We start from the raw sequence: 12,695 nt of genomic DNA, 5'->3' as shown, positions 1-12,695 counted from the left end.
AACAGACCCTAATGCCCCATACTGTCTTGTTCAATCAAAGTCATCATCCTGATCCTGATACCAGCTACACAGGTCAGCTTCAAAGTTACAGTCATCAACTGTAGGGCCTGTGCAGAACATGGAGAGAGAAGAGCTTAGAAGCAAATGTCAGCAAAGAAACTTCAAATGTGAGACCTTCTACGCACTTAATGACACCATGAATTTGTTAAAGGCAAAACGTGTTTAACCAACTTGATAGAGTTTTTTGATGAGGTAGCAGAGAGGGTAGATGAGGGCAATGCAGTTGATGTGGTGTATATGGACTTTCAAAAAGCGTTTGATAGTAGGTAGGCTCGCTATTAAGATTGTGGCCCATGGAATAAAGGGGGGCAATAGCAACATGGATACAGAATTGGCTAAATGACAGGAAACAGAGTGGTGATGAAGATGAACGGTTGTTTTTCGGACTGGAGGGAGGTGTACAGTGGTGTTCCCCAGGAGTCTGTGCTGGGACCACTGCTTTCCTTGAGATATATATTAATGACTTGGACTTGGGAGTACAAGGCACAATTTCAAAATTTGCAGATGACACAAAACTTGGAAGGGTAGTAAACAGTGAGGAGGATAGCAATAGAATGCAAGAGGATATAGACAGGCTAGCGGCAGATGAGGTATAACGCGGAAAAATGCAAGGTGCTGCATTTCAGTAGGGAAAATGAGGAGAGGCAATATAAACTAGAGGGCACAATTCTAAAAGGGATACAGGAACAGAGGGATCTGGGGGTATGTGTGCACAAATCGTTGAGGGTGGCAGGGCAGGTTGAGAAAGAGAGGCATACAGTACAAAAGCAAGAAAGTCATGATGAACCTTTATAAAACACTGGTTCAGCCACACCTGGAGTATTGTGTCCAGTTCTGGGCACCGCACCTTAGGAAGGATGTGCAGACCTTAGAGATGGTGCAGAGGAGATTTACTGGAATGATTCCAGGGATGAGGGATTTAAATTATGTGGATAGACTGGAGGAGTTGGGATTGTTCTCCTTGGAACAGTGAAGGTTGAGGGGAGATTTGATAGAGGTATTCAAAATCATGAAGAATCTAGACAGAGTAGATAGAGAGAAAATGTTCCCATTAGCAGAAGAGTCGAGAATCAGAGGGCATAGATTTAAGGTGATTGGCAAAAGAACCAAAGGTGACATGAGGAAAAACCTTTTTACACAGCAAGTGGTTGGGATCTGGAATGCACTGCCCAAGGGGGTGGTGGAGGCAGATTCAATCATGGCCTTCAAAAGGGAACTGGATAAGTACTTGAAACGAAAAAATGTGCAGGGCTCCGGGGATAGGGCGGGGGAGTGGGACTGGCTGGATTGCTCGTGCATAGAGCCGGCGCGGACTCAAAGGGCCGAATGGCCTCCTTCTGTGCTGTAACCTTTCTATGATTCTATGGATCACATGTTTGTGTCTGGCCTTTAAAGAAAGAAACATTTGATGGCTTCAAATTACCTCTGGCTGTGCTTGTAATGTGGTCCTTCTGAATGCAATGAATAAGAGTGCAATTTTGCAACAGATTAATATGACACCATTAGACAATATGAAAGAAAAATATAGCACTCTTTAAACACATTATCAAAGTTTGTACAAAATATGCTATATCAGAAAGTGTGTTTAAAAAAGTTACTATTTTATATACATCTTATAGTACGACAGTTTAAGGATCTCTGAAGTAGTGTGTGACATTAACTCGACCAGATACTAGTAATTAATAAATATTGGAAAGATAAACTAAACCAATTAGTAGGTTAACATTCATAATAATGAGAGGAAATATGTCTTTGATAATTTGTTCTTTGGATGTCGGCCACACAGACATGGTAGCATTGATTGCCATGCCTAGTTTCTCTGAGGGTATTAAGAAAAAGCCATCTAGTATGGAACTGGAAATAGACGTAGGTCAGACTGGGTAGGGGTGGGAAGGTTCCCTTTACTAAAGAATATTCCAGCAGCTTTCATGATTATTTTGTAAAATGAGTGGGAAGATGGTGGAACCTGGCAAATTGGCTGCGGCGTTTCCTACATTACAAAAGTGACTACACTTCAAAAGTACTTCATTGGTTGTAAAGTGCTTTAGGACATCCTGATGTCGGGAAAGGCAACATATAAATGCAAGTTCTTTCCTTCTTTAAATCACCTATCGCTATTTTAAAAATCTTTAATAAAATAGTTCTCCTACTTATTTTTTTTCTGCTAAATCAGATATTGGCATTTTCATTCTTGTCAGTATGTTTTTCTTGTTCCTGCTTCTGAAATACCTCCTACTGTCTGTAGCAACAGTAGTCCTTCAGCAGATTTTCTTTAGGCCTCAAGCAAACATCAAAACTTCTGAGAAAATCTAGTGTTTGTCATATTTGCATGATAATGCCTTTGGCCCAGTCCTTCCTAGGTTATGCTTATTCAATCCCTTAGAATATCTATTAACTGTGTTGTTGGCTCCAAGCAGCCTGTTCATGTATTTGATCATTGATTATGGAGAAAGAATAAAAAAAGAGAAATTTAGCAAAATACTAAAATCAGAAAAAAATTAAATCTAGTAAAACTAAAAATTAATAATGGAAAATAAGAACATGAGATTAAGGCCCTGCAACTAGGCAGTGAGATATTAGTTTACAAACACATAATGAGCTTGTATATAACATTTTAACAGATGCATTAACCCATGGGTAACTTTAGCGGTTGCACATTTTCTCCAGCTGAATATCACACATAAGAAATTAAAGTGGTATAGAATCATAGAAGTTACAACATGGAAACAGGCCCTTCGGCCCAACATGTCCATGTCGCCCAGTTTATACCACTAAGCTAGTCCCAATTGCCTGCACTTGGCCCATATCCCTCCATACCCATCTTACCCATGTAGCTGTCCAAATGCTGAATAATACCTGTTCTGACTGTAAAGGTTAAGTACTCCAATATCTTGGACATATATGTGATACCAGTAGAGCAGACGGTGTCTTCCCAGGCTAGACGCCAAGAGATAGATTTGTCCAACTGTCTGATCCTGCGGGCAGGAGGCCACATTACCATGCCACCATCAAGCTGCGGACAACAAACAGGCGCGCACGACAGCTCACCAGCTCTGGGCTGGTCCAATGTTAGGCGGCCCGAAGGCCAACCCAACCATCAGGAAGGTAGATTCTGGGAGTAAGAGGGGGGTGGGAGGAGTCCGGGGCGGCAACAGCCCACAATTTCACATTATCCTGTTCCTCCTGGCCCCAAAAGAATAATTTTAAATTTGCATTTTTGGTGCCTTTTCTGTTGCTCTGCCCAATAAAGTGGACGGAGTGTGCACAGCTCATGCTTCGCCTAATTGTCCATCAAAATTGCAATCTGGGACCTATGCACATCATTGGATCCTGATTTGCATATTAAACGGACCGACCACCTGAAACAGGTGGGCACTCTGGCTGTCCAGTGGAAGGCCCGTTTGAGGATGGTGAAGGCTGGACAACTGACATAAATGGGGCAGTCAGCCACTTTCCATCAGTTATCACCCTATTTACGGCAGGTGGCCCAAGTAAATATCTACCCCAAAGACTTCACTAGCAAGCAAGGTCCTATCTCCAGGTCTACCTTGGTAATTGTCAACATATAAATAAAATACCCTACAAGAAATTCAAATTAAGATTTGTTTATTTGGTACTTACAGCTTGGTATTTGCAATCTTGTGCAGTCTTATATCAACTTACATTGAGTTACATTACATCAAAGCAACAGCACAAAAACAGGCCATTCAGCCTGTTAGCGGATTTCTCCCGTTACTGTCACAACTATGGGTTGTTAATCCATCAACAATAACTTCCGCTTGATTCTAGCCCGAGTTGTTATAAAATAGCAAGTTTAATAGATTGGCTTACACAGCATTGTACTATAGCGGTCTTCAACATTACATTCAACAGTATTATAATACAACTGTCTATGGGGATTACATTAATGACAAGCAATCAATACAACCTGATCTGTCCACTGAACTCAAGTTGATCAGACTTAGCCTTCACGGACTGCCCGTGACAGTGGACTTCTGACCGTCCTCTCGAGAACACTAACTTTTGGGAGGGAGCATGCCCTATCTTTATACTATTCGGCTGCGTTGTTCTGTACATAAGCATTGCTAGTCTTATCTCCTGTTCGTAAACCATCCTATTGTGCTGACTCTCCAAAAACCACCAAGGATTGTTTAATGTCTTAGTGTTTATGTAGCCTTTTACCGTTATCAGGTCTTAGTATGTTTATACTAGGACACCCTGTCTTGTGAATCTTAGTGTTTTTCACTATTCAATGCCTCAGCACTCTTTCAATGACCTTTTAGGTTTCTGTAAGTTATTTTCCTCAGAGATGCGGACCTTTGCCCTCCTATATTCTATGCTTATTTTAAACCATATTCTTACATTCCCTCCGCTTGAACCTGATTGGAACCACTCTGGTTCAATTATAGCATCTAGAAATGGACCTATGGGTGTTTATAATTCTGAAGTGTCAGCATGGTCTGTCTCTGATAAACCAAGATATGACTTCCCCCCCCACTCCTATTAACACCACCCTCTTGTTAAACGTTTGGGAGCTTTATGCGAGCTATGCGAGATGGGATATTGACCATTTTTGGCTCCAGGTTCCACCCAGGTTCAATTTTCACTTTGTCCTTCAACTATCTCTTTAGTCTTGCCTAAGATCATCTTGACTTTACATAAGCACACACACATGTACATATTGCTTCTAAGTTTCATTTGGTTAATACAGAAACCTACAGGGTATCATAATATCAAGAAATCATGGACTAAAAAGATTCTCCAGTGCTCCTTTTACTAATATCCATCTTGTGGATATTTTTGCTAAGTATTATTTCTCCCTAGCCCAATTTCATTGTGAACTGAAGGGAACCTAACCCTGAATTTTGGAAATCCAACTTACTATTCCCTCTTTTCTTTCATTTTAATCCCTCTGATTGGTACCAGTGTTTCCTGATTGTTTCATTAATTAGTCGGTGTCAGCTGTGGCTCAGTTGGTAGCACTCTTGCCTGAGTCAGTACGTCTGTGGGTTCAAGTCCCACTCCAGAGACTTCAGCACAAAATCTAGCCTGACATTCCAGTGCAGTACTGAGGGAGTGCTGGATTGTTGGAGGTGCCGTTTTTCGGATGCGATGTTAAAATCAAGGCCCTGTCTGCCCTCTTGGGTGGATGTAAACGATCCCATGGCATTATTTCGAAGAAGAGCGGGGGTGTTATCCCTGGTGTCCCGGCCAATATTTATCCCTCAACCAACATCACTAAAACAGATTATCTGGTCATTATCAAATTGCTGTTGGTAGGAGCTTGCTGTGCACAAATTGGCTGCCACGTTTCTTACATGACAACAATGACTATATTTCAAAACTACTTCAATGGCTGTAAAGCGCTTTGGGACGTTGTGAAAAGCACTATATAAATGCAAGTCTTTCTTTCTCTATGGAGCATGTGTTAGTGCTTTGTTTAAAAGGTTTTCTCACTCTCCTGAGTCACATTAACCATTTCATGTGCCATTGTCAAGTAACTGAACATGTCTGAGACCCGTTCTTCAGTGCCTCTTCACCACACATTTCCGCATACTAGTTGCCTCACACGCAACATATCACAGGATATTAACTTTTTGCTGGCCAGTTTCTTTCTCCTCATGGTATTTCCGAATGTGTCTTCCATGGCACACGTCATCTCCAGTAAGATTCAATCCTGTAAGAGCAACTGCTTTGTTTAAAGAGTGGTTCCAATAGCTCACCAGGCCGTAGGTCTTTGTAATCATATCCTATATCCTTCATCCTGGTCTCTGTTTCCAATTGATGGCAACATACATTTGTCTCTTTCATGTCCATTGTAGCCATTCTTGGGCTTTCAGGCTATCTTACCAAAAGATCAGGGGGTGCCTGGAGGTCTGTGCTTATCGACCCCTGCCTGGTCCTGATGTCTCAGGTAGTGGCCAGGCTATCAAATACAGTTTTCCTCATTGTTCAGTATCGGCAACAACACAAATATCTCCAAGAGAAAACGGTCAATTTACTATTCTCAACTACACTTTCCTGACTTCACTAGATTGCACATTTATACCAGATTGATGTATTTTAGTAAATCATGCCCAGGTGATTCATTTATCCATAATCACCCAGGGTGATGACTTTAGAAAAATTCCCATTTGGTGATGTAATTTCCCTGTTTCTCTCTTATATTCTCAATCATTTCCTCTCAGCCAATTTTACACATCCCATTATATTACTATTTCATCTCATTCATGAGCCCTGGAGGAACTTTACTGTCCAATACAATATTTACAGTCTGGTCCAATATCTTAATTTTTTTTTGTTTGTTTTACTTAAATTATTTTATTTATCCAAATTCGAGAGCAGTATGTCTGGGCTGACAGGACTTGTCAATGTATAATTTTATTGCCCCCCAAAAATACTTTCTTCCTTGATACACAGCATTGGGTCAGAAAGCCTATAGGAGTGTAGAAAGTGCTGGGGTGAAATTAAAAACAAAATTACAAAAGCAAAGAGGGCATGAAAAAATACTGGCAAGTAAAATTAAGGAAAACCCAAAATGTTTTATAAATACATAAAGAGCAAGAGGATAACTAACAAAAGCGTAGGGCCTATTAGAGACCAAAAAGATAACCTATATGTGGAGGCAGAAGATGTGCGTATGGTTCTTAATGAATACTTTGTGTCTGCCTTCACAAAAGAGAGGGACGATGCAGAGATTCTAGTTAAGGAGGGGTGTGAAATATTGGATGGGATAAACATAGTGAGAGGGAAAGTATTAAGGTGTTTAGCATCTTTGAAAGTAGATAGATCACCAGGCCTGGATGAAATGTACCCCAGGCTCTTAAGAGAAGCAAGGGAGGAAATAACGGTGGCTCTGGCCATCATTTTCCAATCCTCCCTGGCTACAGGCGTGGTGCCGGAGGATTGGAGGACTGCTAACATCGTAACATTGTTTCAAAAGGGAGAAAGAGATAGACCGAGTAATTATAGGCCAGTCTAACCTCGGTGGTGGGAAAATTATTGGAATCGATTCTGAGGGACAGCATAAATCGTCATTTAGAAAGGTACGGGTTAATCAAGAACAGTTAGCATGAATTTGTTAAGGGAAGGTGTGCCTGACAAACTTGATTGAATTTTTTGAGCAGGTAACAAGGAAGGTTGATGAGGGTAACGCATTTGATGTAGTGTACATGGATTTTAGTAAGGCCTTTGACAAGGTCCCACATGGCAGACTGGTCAAAAAAGTACATGCCCATGGGATTCAAGGGAAAGTGGCTAGTTAGATCCAAAATTGGCTCAGTAGCAGAAAGCAAAGGGTAATGGTTGACGAATGTTTTTGTGACTGGGAGGCTGTTTCCAGTGGGGTCCCGTAAGGCTCAGTATTAGGTCCCTTGCTTATTGTGGTATATATTAATGATTTGGACTTGTCTGTGTGGGCGCTTGATCAAGAAGTTTGCAGATGATACAAAAATGTGGTTGATAGTGAGGAGGAAAGCTGTAGACTGCAGGAAGATATCAATGGACTGGTCAGGTGGGCAGAAAAGTGGCAAATGGAATTCAATCCAGAGAAGTGTGAGGTAATGCATTTGGGAAGGGCAAACAAGGCAAGGGAGTACACAATAAATGGAAGGATACTGAGAGGTGTAGAGGAACAGAGGGACCTTGGAGTGCATGTCCACAGATCCCTGAAGGTCGCAGGACAGGTAGATAAGGTGGTTAAAAAGGCATTTGGGATACTTTCCTTTATTAGCTGAGGCATAGAATATAAGAACAGGGAGGTTATGCTAAAACTGTATAAAACATTGGTTAGGCCACAGCTTGAGTACTGCGTACAGTTCTGGTCACAACATTACAGGAAAGATGTGATTGCACTAGAGAGGGTACAGGGGAGATTTATGGGCTGGAGAATTTCAGCTATGAGAAAAGATTGGATTAAGCTGGATAGCTTTTTTTGGCCGACACGGACACAATGGGCCGAATGACCTCCTTCTGTGCCGTAACTTTCTATGATCAGATAGGAACCATTTAGACTGGACTTTTATTTTAAAATATAATTTGATTATCCCCTTAAACTACAGGTAAATTTTCCCTTCGAGTGTTTGAACAGCAAATTATATCTATATATATATATCTCCAATTTCAGAAACAAATTATGTCTAGACTTTGTGGTTTTACAGTAGAGCTAGAAGGGCTTGTAATTACTCTTGGATAGTAACCCCCACCCATCCTATAAGCATTCTGTCTCAGAAAATAAATGGGTTAAAAACAAATCAAAACTTTTTCAAGAGAGGAACAACAACTTGGATTAAGACTGATGATTGCTTTTCCTCCTCTATGTAATTCTGAATTATCGAAATCCAAGTTTTAAGACTTAGTCTAAAATGTCACCAAGCTGTGACATTTGATATCTGCCGATGTCTGCAAATAATGTCTTAAATTCTTCACATCACTGGATGTTTTCTGCACCAACATTTCTCTAGCAAAGGTTGCTCCCTGATTTTGTGAAGCCATTTTTATGTCAAAGAACTACTCTTGGTAATCCTGCACCATCAACACTCATGCGGTCCTGAAAACTCATGGTCTCTGTTTAAAAAAAAGACAATCTTTTGTGGCTCTTCTTGGGAGCCCAAGGAGTTAATTTGTCAATTCAGGATTTCATTCCATCACCATGGGGCTCCATCCAACTAAATTATGCAAATTATTTTAAATAAAATGCAAAAGTTGTTGCTTGGTGAATTAAAAATAGATGTCGGTGTCCTTGGAAGGTGTCAACTTCTTTGCAGAAACAAAACAACATATCAATGTTCACAGTGTTCCTCTGCATCGTTTTTATGTAATTTTTTTAAAAAACGTTGTGTGTTGGGAGATAGCATTTCAGTTTGTTCATCTTAGTTTTTAGTTAGTCTAACAGCAGGCACATGGGAACAACACCACCTGCACGTTCCCCTCCAAGTCACACACCATCCCGACTTGGAAATATATCGCCGTTCCTTCATCGTCGCTGGGTCAAAATCCTGGAACTCCCTTCCTAACAGCACTATGGGAGAACCTTCACCACACGGACTGCAGCGGTTCACCACCACCTTCTCAAGGGCAATTAGGGATGGGCAATAAATGCCAGCCTCGCCAGCGACGCCCACATCCCATGAACGAATAAAAAAAAGTTCCAGATTGTTGTCATAGAGACGGAAGATTTAGTTTAACTTAGCCCAAACAAAATTACTTTTGGCAGATATGTTCAAACCTTTTTATCTACAAACATTGCAGATCAAATTCCAATTGTTGTTAAAGCATTTCCAACATTTATTTAAGATAATACTTATTCAAGCCATCATTGGACCAAGCTCTCTTCCCTCTGATGTCCGCTGAACGTGTGCGTCCATTGGACAATCTCTTTTCTGAGATCGGTGGGGATGATCATTTGGTTCTGATAACGTGCCAATGTATATATCAAATGTGCCTTTATTTTTATATTAACTACCAAATGTGTTTGATTTTGGGACAGTTTCAAAGGTTTTTTTGTAAGAGGTCAGCAGTGGGTAACAGCTTTCCATCCGCTGAGGTATAGAATCATAGAAGTTTACAACATGGAAACAGGCCCTTTGGCCCAACATGTCCATGTCGCCCAGTTTATACCACTAAGCTAGTCCCAGTTGCCTGCACTTGGCCCATATCCCTCTATACCCATCTTACCCATGTAACTGTCCAAATCCTTTTTAAAAAAAAAAATTGTACCCGCCTCTACTACTGCCTCTGGCAGCTCGTTCCAGACACTCACCACCCTTTGAGTGAAAAAATTGCCCCTCTGGACCCTTTTGTATCTCTCCCCTCTCACCTTAAATCTATGCCCCCTCGTTATAGACTCCCCTACCTTTGGGAAAAGATTTTGACTATCTACCTTATCTATGCCCCTCATTATTTTATAGACTTCTATAAGATCACCCCTTAACCTCCTACTCTCCAGGGGAAAAAGTCTCAGCCTATCCAACCTCTCCCTATAAGTCAAACCATCAAGTCCCGGTAGCATCCTAGTAAATCTTTTCTGCACTCTCTCGGCACTAATATCCTTTCTATAATAGGGTGACCAGAACTGTACACAGTATTCCAAGTGTGGCCTTACTAATGTCTTGTACAACTTCAACAAGACATCCCAACTCCTGTATTCAATGTTCTGACCAATGAAACCAAGCATGCTGAATGCCTTCTTCACCACCCTATCCACCTGTGACTCCACTTTCAAGGAGCTATGAACGTGTACTCCTAGATCTCTTTGTTCTATAACTCTCCCCAACGCCCGACCATTAACGGAGTAGGTCCTAACCCGATTTGATCTACCAAAATGTATCACCTCACATTTATCTAAATTAAACTCCATCTGCCATTCATCGGCCCACTTGCCCAATTTATCAAGATCCCGTTGCAATCCTAGATAACCTTCTTCACTGTCCACAATGCCACCAATCTTGGTGTCATCTGCAAACTTACTAACCATGCCTCCTAAATTCTCATCCAAATCATTAATATAAATAACAGCGGACCCAGCACCGATCCCTGAGGCACACCGCTGGTCACAGGCCTCCAGTTTGAAAAACAACCCTCTACAACCACCCTCTGTCTTCTGCCGTCAATCCAATTTTGTATCCAATTGGCTACCTCACCTTGGATCCCATGAGATTTAACCTTATGTAACAACCTACCATGCGGTACCTTGTCAAAGGCTTTGCTGAAGTCCATGTAGACCACGTCTACTGCACAGCCCTCATCTATCTTCTTGGTTACCCCTTCAAAAAACTCAATCAAATTTGTGAGACATGATTTTCCACTCACAAAACCATGCTGACTGTTCCTAATCAGTCCCTGCCTCTCCAAATGCCCGTAGATCCTGTCTCTCAGAATACCCTCTAACAACTTACCCACTACAGATGTCAGGCTCACCGGTCTGTAGTTCCCAGGCTTTTCCCTGCCGCCCTTCTTAAACAAAGGCACAACATTTGCTACCCTCCAATCTTCAGGCACCTCACCTGTAGCTGTCGATGATTCAAATATCTCTGCTAGGGGACCTGCAATTTCCTCTCTAACCTCCCATAACGTCCTGGGATACATTTCATCAGGTCCCGGAGATTTATCTACCTTGATGCGCGTTAAGACTTCCAGCACCTCCCTCTCTGTAATATGTACACTCCTCAAGACATCACTATTTATTTCCCCAAGTTCCCTAACATCCATGCCTTTCTCAACCGTAAATACCGATGTGAAATATTCATTTAGGATCTCACCCATCTCTTGTGGTTCCGCACATAGATGACCTTGTTGATCCTTAACAGGCCCTACTCTCTCCCTAGTTACTCTTTTTCCCTTTATGAAACCCTCGTTTCTCCCAGATAGGCAAATAATGTCAGTGACAAACAACTAAAATGGCTGACTGAGAAAATGATCAGGGCTCGTTCCTCTACATCCATCTAGAGGACATAGGTCACTGTGGCTAATTCAGCTTGCTATGCTGATCAGCCTCCAGTTAAATTCTTCAATGCACCTGACAGTAACAACTTGGTGGGAGTGTGGGCGGTCATAAGTATGACTTTATCTAATCCGGTGATATAGGCAAATTTGTTAGTGACCCAGTAGACAGTTTAAAAAGGTGTTTCTCACAGGCCGTGAATATCTGTTCCACCGATGGTTGGGGAGTTGTGAAATCCCTGTGATAAACAGGTCCAGGTATACTGTTGCTCCCGTAGGGTGAAAGCAAATTTATACTGGCACTCTCTGGTCAATCTGCACTATTTTCTATTCTGCCTCACTCATTCTTATGTTATGCCCAACAGGGGTGGTCTTTAGCAGTTGATCAAATTCTCTCCATTTGTGATTGACCTTGTATCCCTATCAGCAGCCCTCCTTGTGGAGAGTCTGCATCCATGTCCACTACCACATTGTTTTTATCCCATCCAATCTACTCCTAAGATGCCATCCTGTGTCTCCTGTTGTTTGAGTCCATGCTACAGTGTTTAGATCACCTACTGTGACTTCCATCTCTACCACCTTCCCCATATCTCCTCCAAATCCCACTGGCCCTGATTTTCATGGGGTGGTGCTGAGCTGTTTATACTTCCACACTTTGTGGGGAGGTGGGGGAAGGAAAATGCTGGGGAAGAGTAGGATCGGAATGATCTAAGCTCTTCTTCAAAAATGTCATCCCCTGTCTCCGAGTGTCTCCAGCTCCGGTATTTTCTTTTTTCATTGTGTATGATCTCCCGCTCCCACTACACTGTGCTGGTCGTCCTGGTTTTTGACTTAGAATTCCTGGTAGGGCACTACTTAACTCATCTACCTACTTTTATCACATTTTATTCTGACCTTCCTGTTGTTGTAATTTGGCATTATATGTTACAAGTTTTCAGGCTCTATTTTATACCTTTGGTTTTATGGTAATCTACTGATGCAGCCAAAGTCGGGTTGTAAGCTGTTGTATGAGCTAATTGATTTTTACCTCTAATTTTTGTTCCATCAACATTTTGTTGAGGACTCCCTCAGTTTCTAATTTAAGTTTTGCAATTGGTCCTTGCCATAACACAACTATAGCTTTCCAATTTTCCTTTTCCGCATGCTTTTCATGGGTATGATATTAACCAACTCTTCTAGCTGTTCTAGGTTTTCTG

At 41.6% G+C, this 12,695-nt stretch overlaps 1 long non-coding RNA gene across 1 annotated transcript in view; it reads right to left on the bottom strand.

The window, feature by feature from the left end:
- Positions 1-3,649: 3,649 nt before the first annotated feature.
- Positions 3,650-12,695, bottom strand: part of LOC137343326 (uncharacterized) — a 44,375-nt gene continuing 35,329 nt past the window's right edge. The window contains exon 8 of the long non-coding RNA XR_010967816.1: positions 3,650-5,737. This is a non-coding gene — a long non-coding RNA (uncharacterized lncRNA). The remainder of the gene's footprint in view (positions 5,738-12,695) is intronic.

This window comes from Heptranchias perlo, chromosome 2 (genome assembly GCF_035084215.1).
Source record: "Heptranchias perlo isolate sHepPer1 chromosome 2, sHepPer1.hap1, whole genome shotgun sequence".
Taxonomy (NCBI): Eukaryota; Metazoa; Chordata; class Chondrichthyes; order Hexanchiformes; family Hexanchidae; genus Heptranchias; species Heptranchias perlo.
This window is presented reverse-complemented; position numbering and strand designations above follow the sequence as displayed.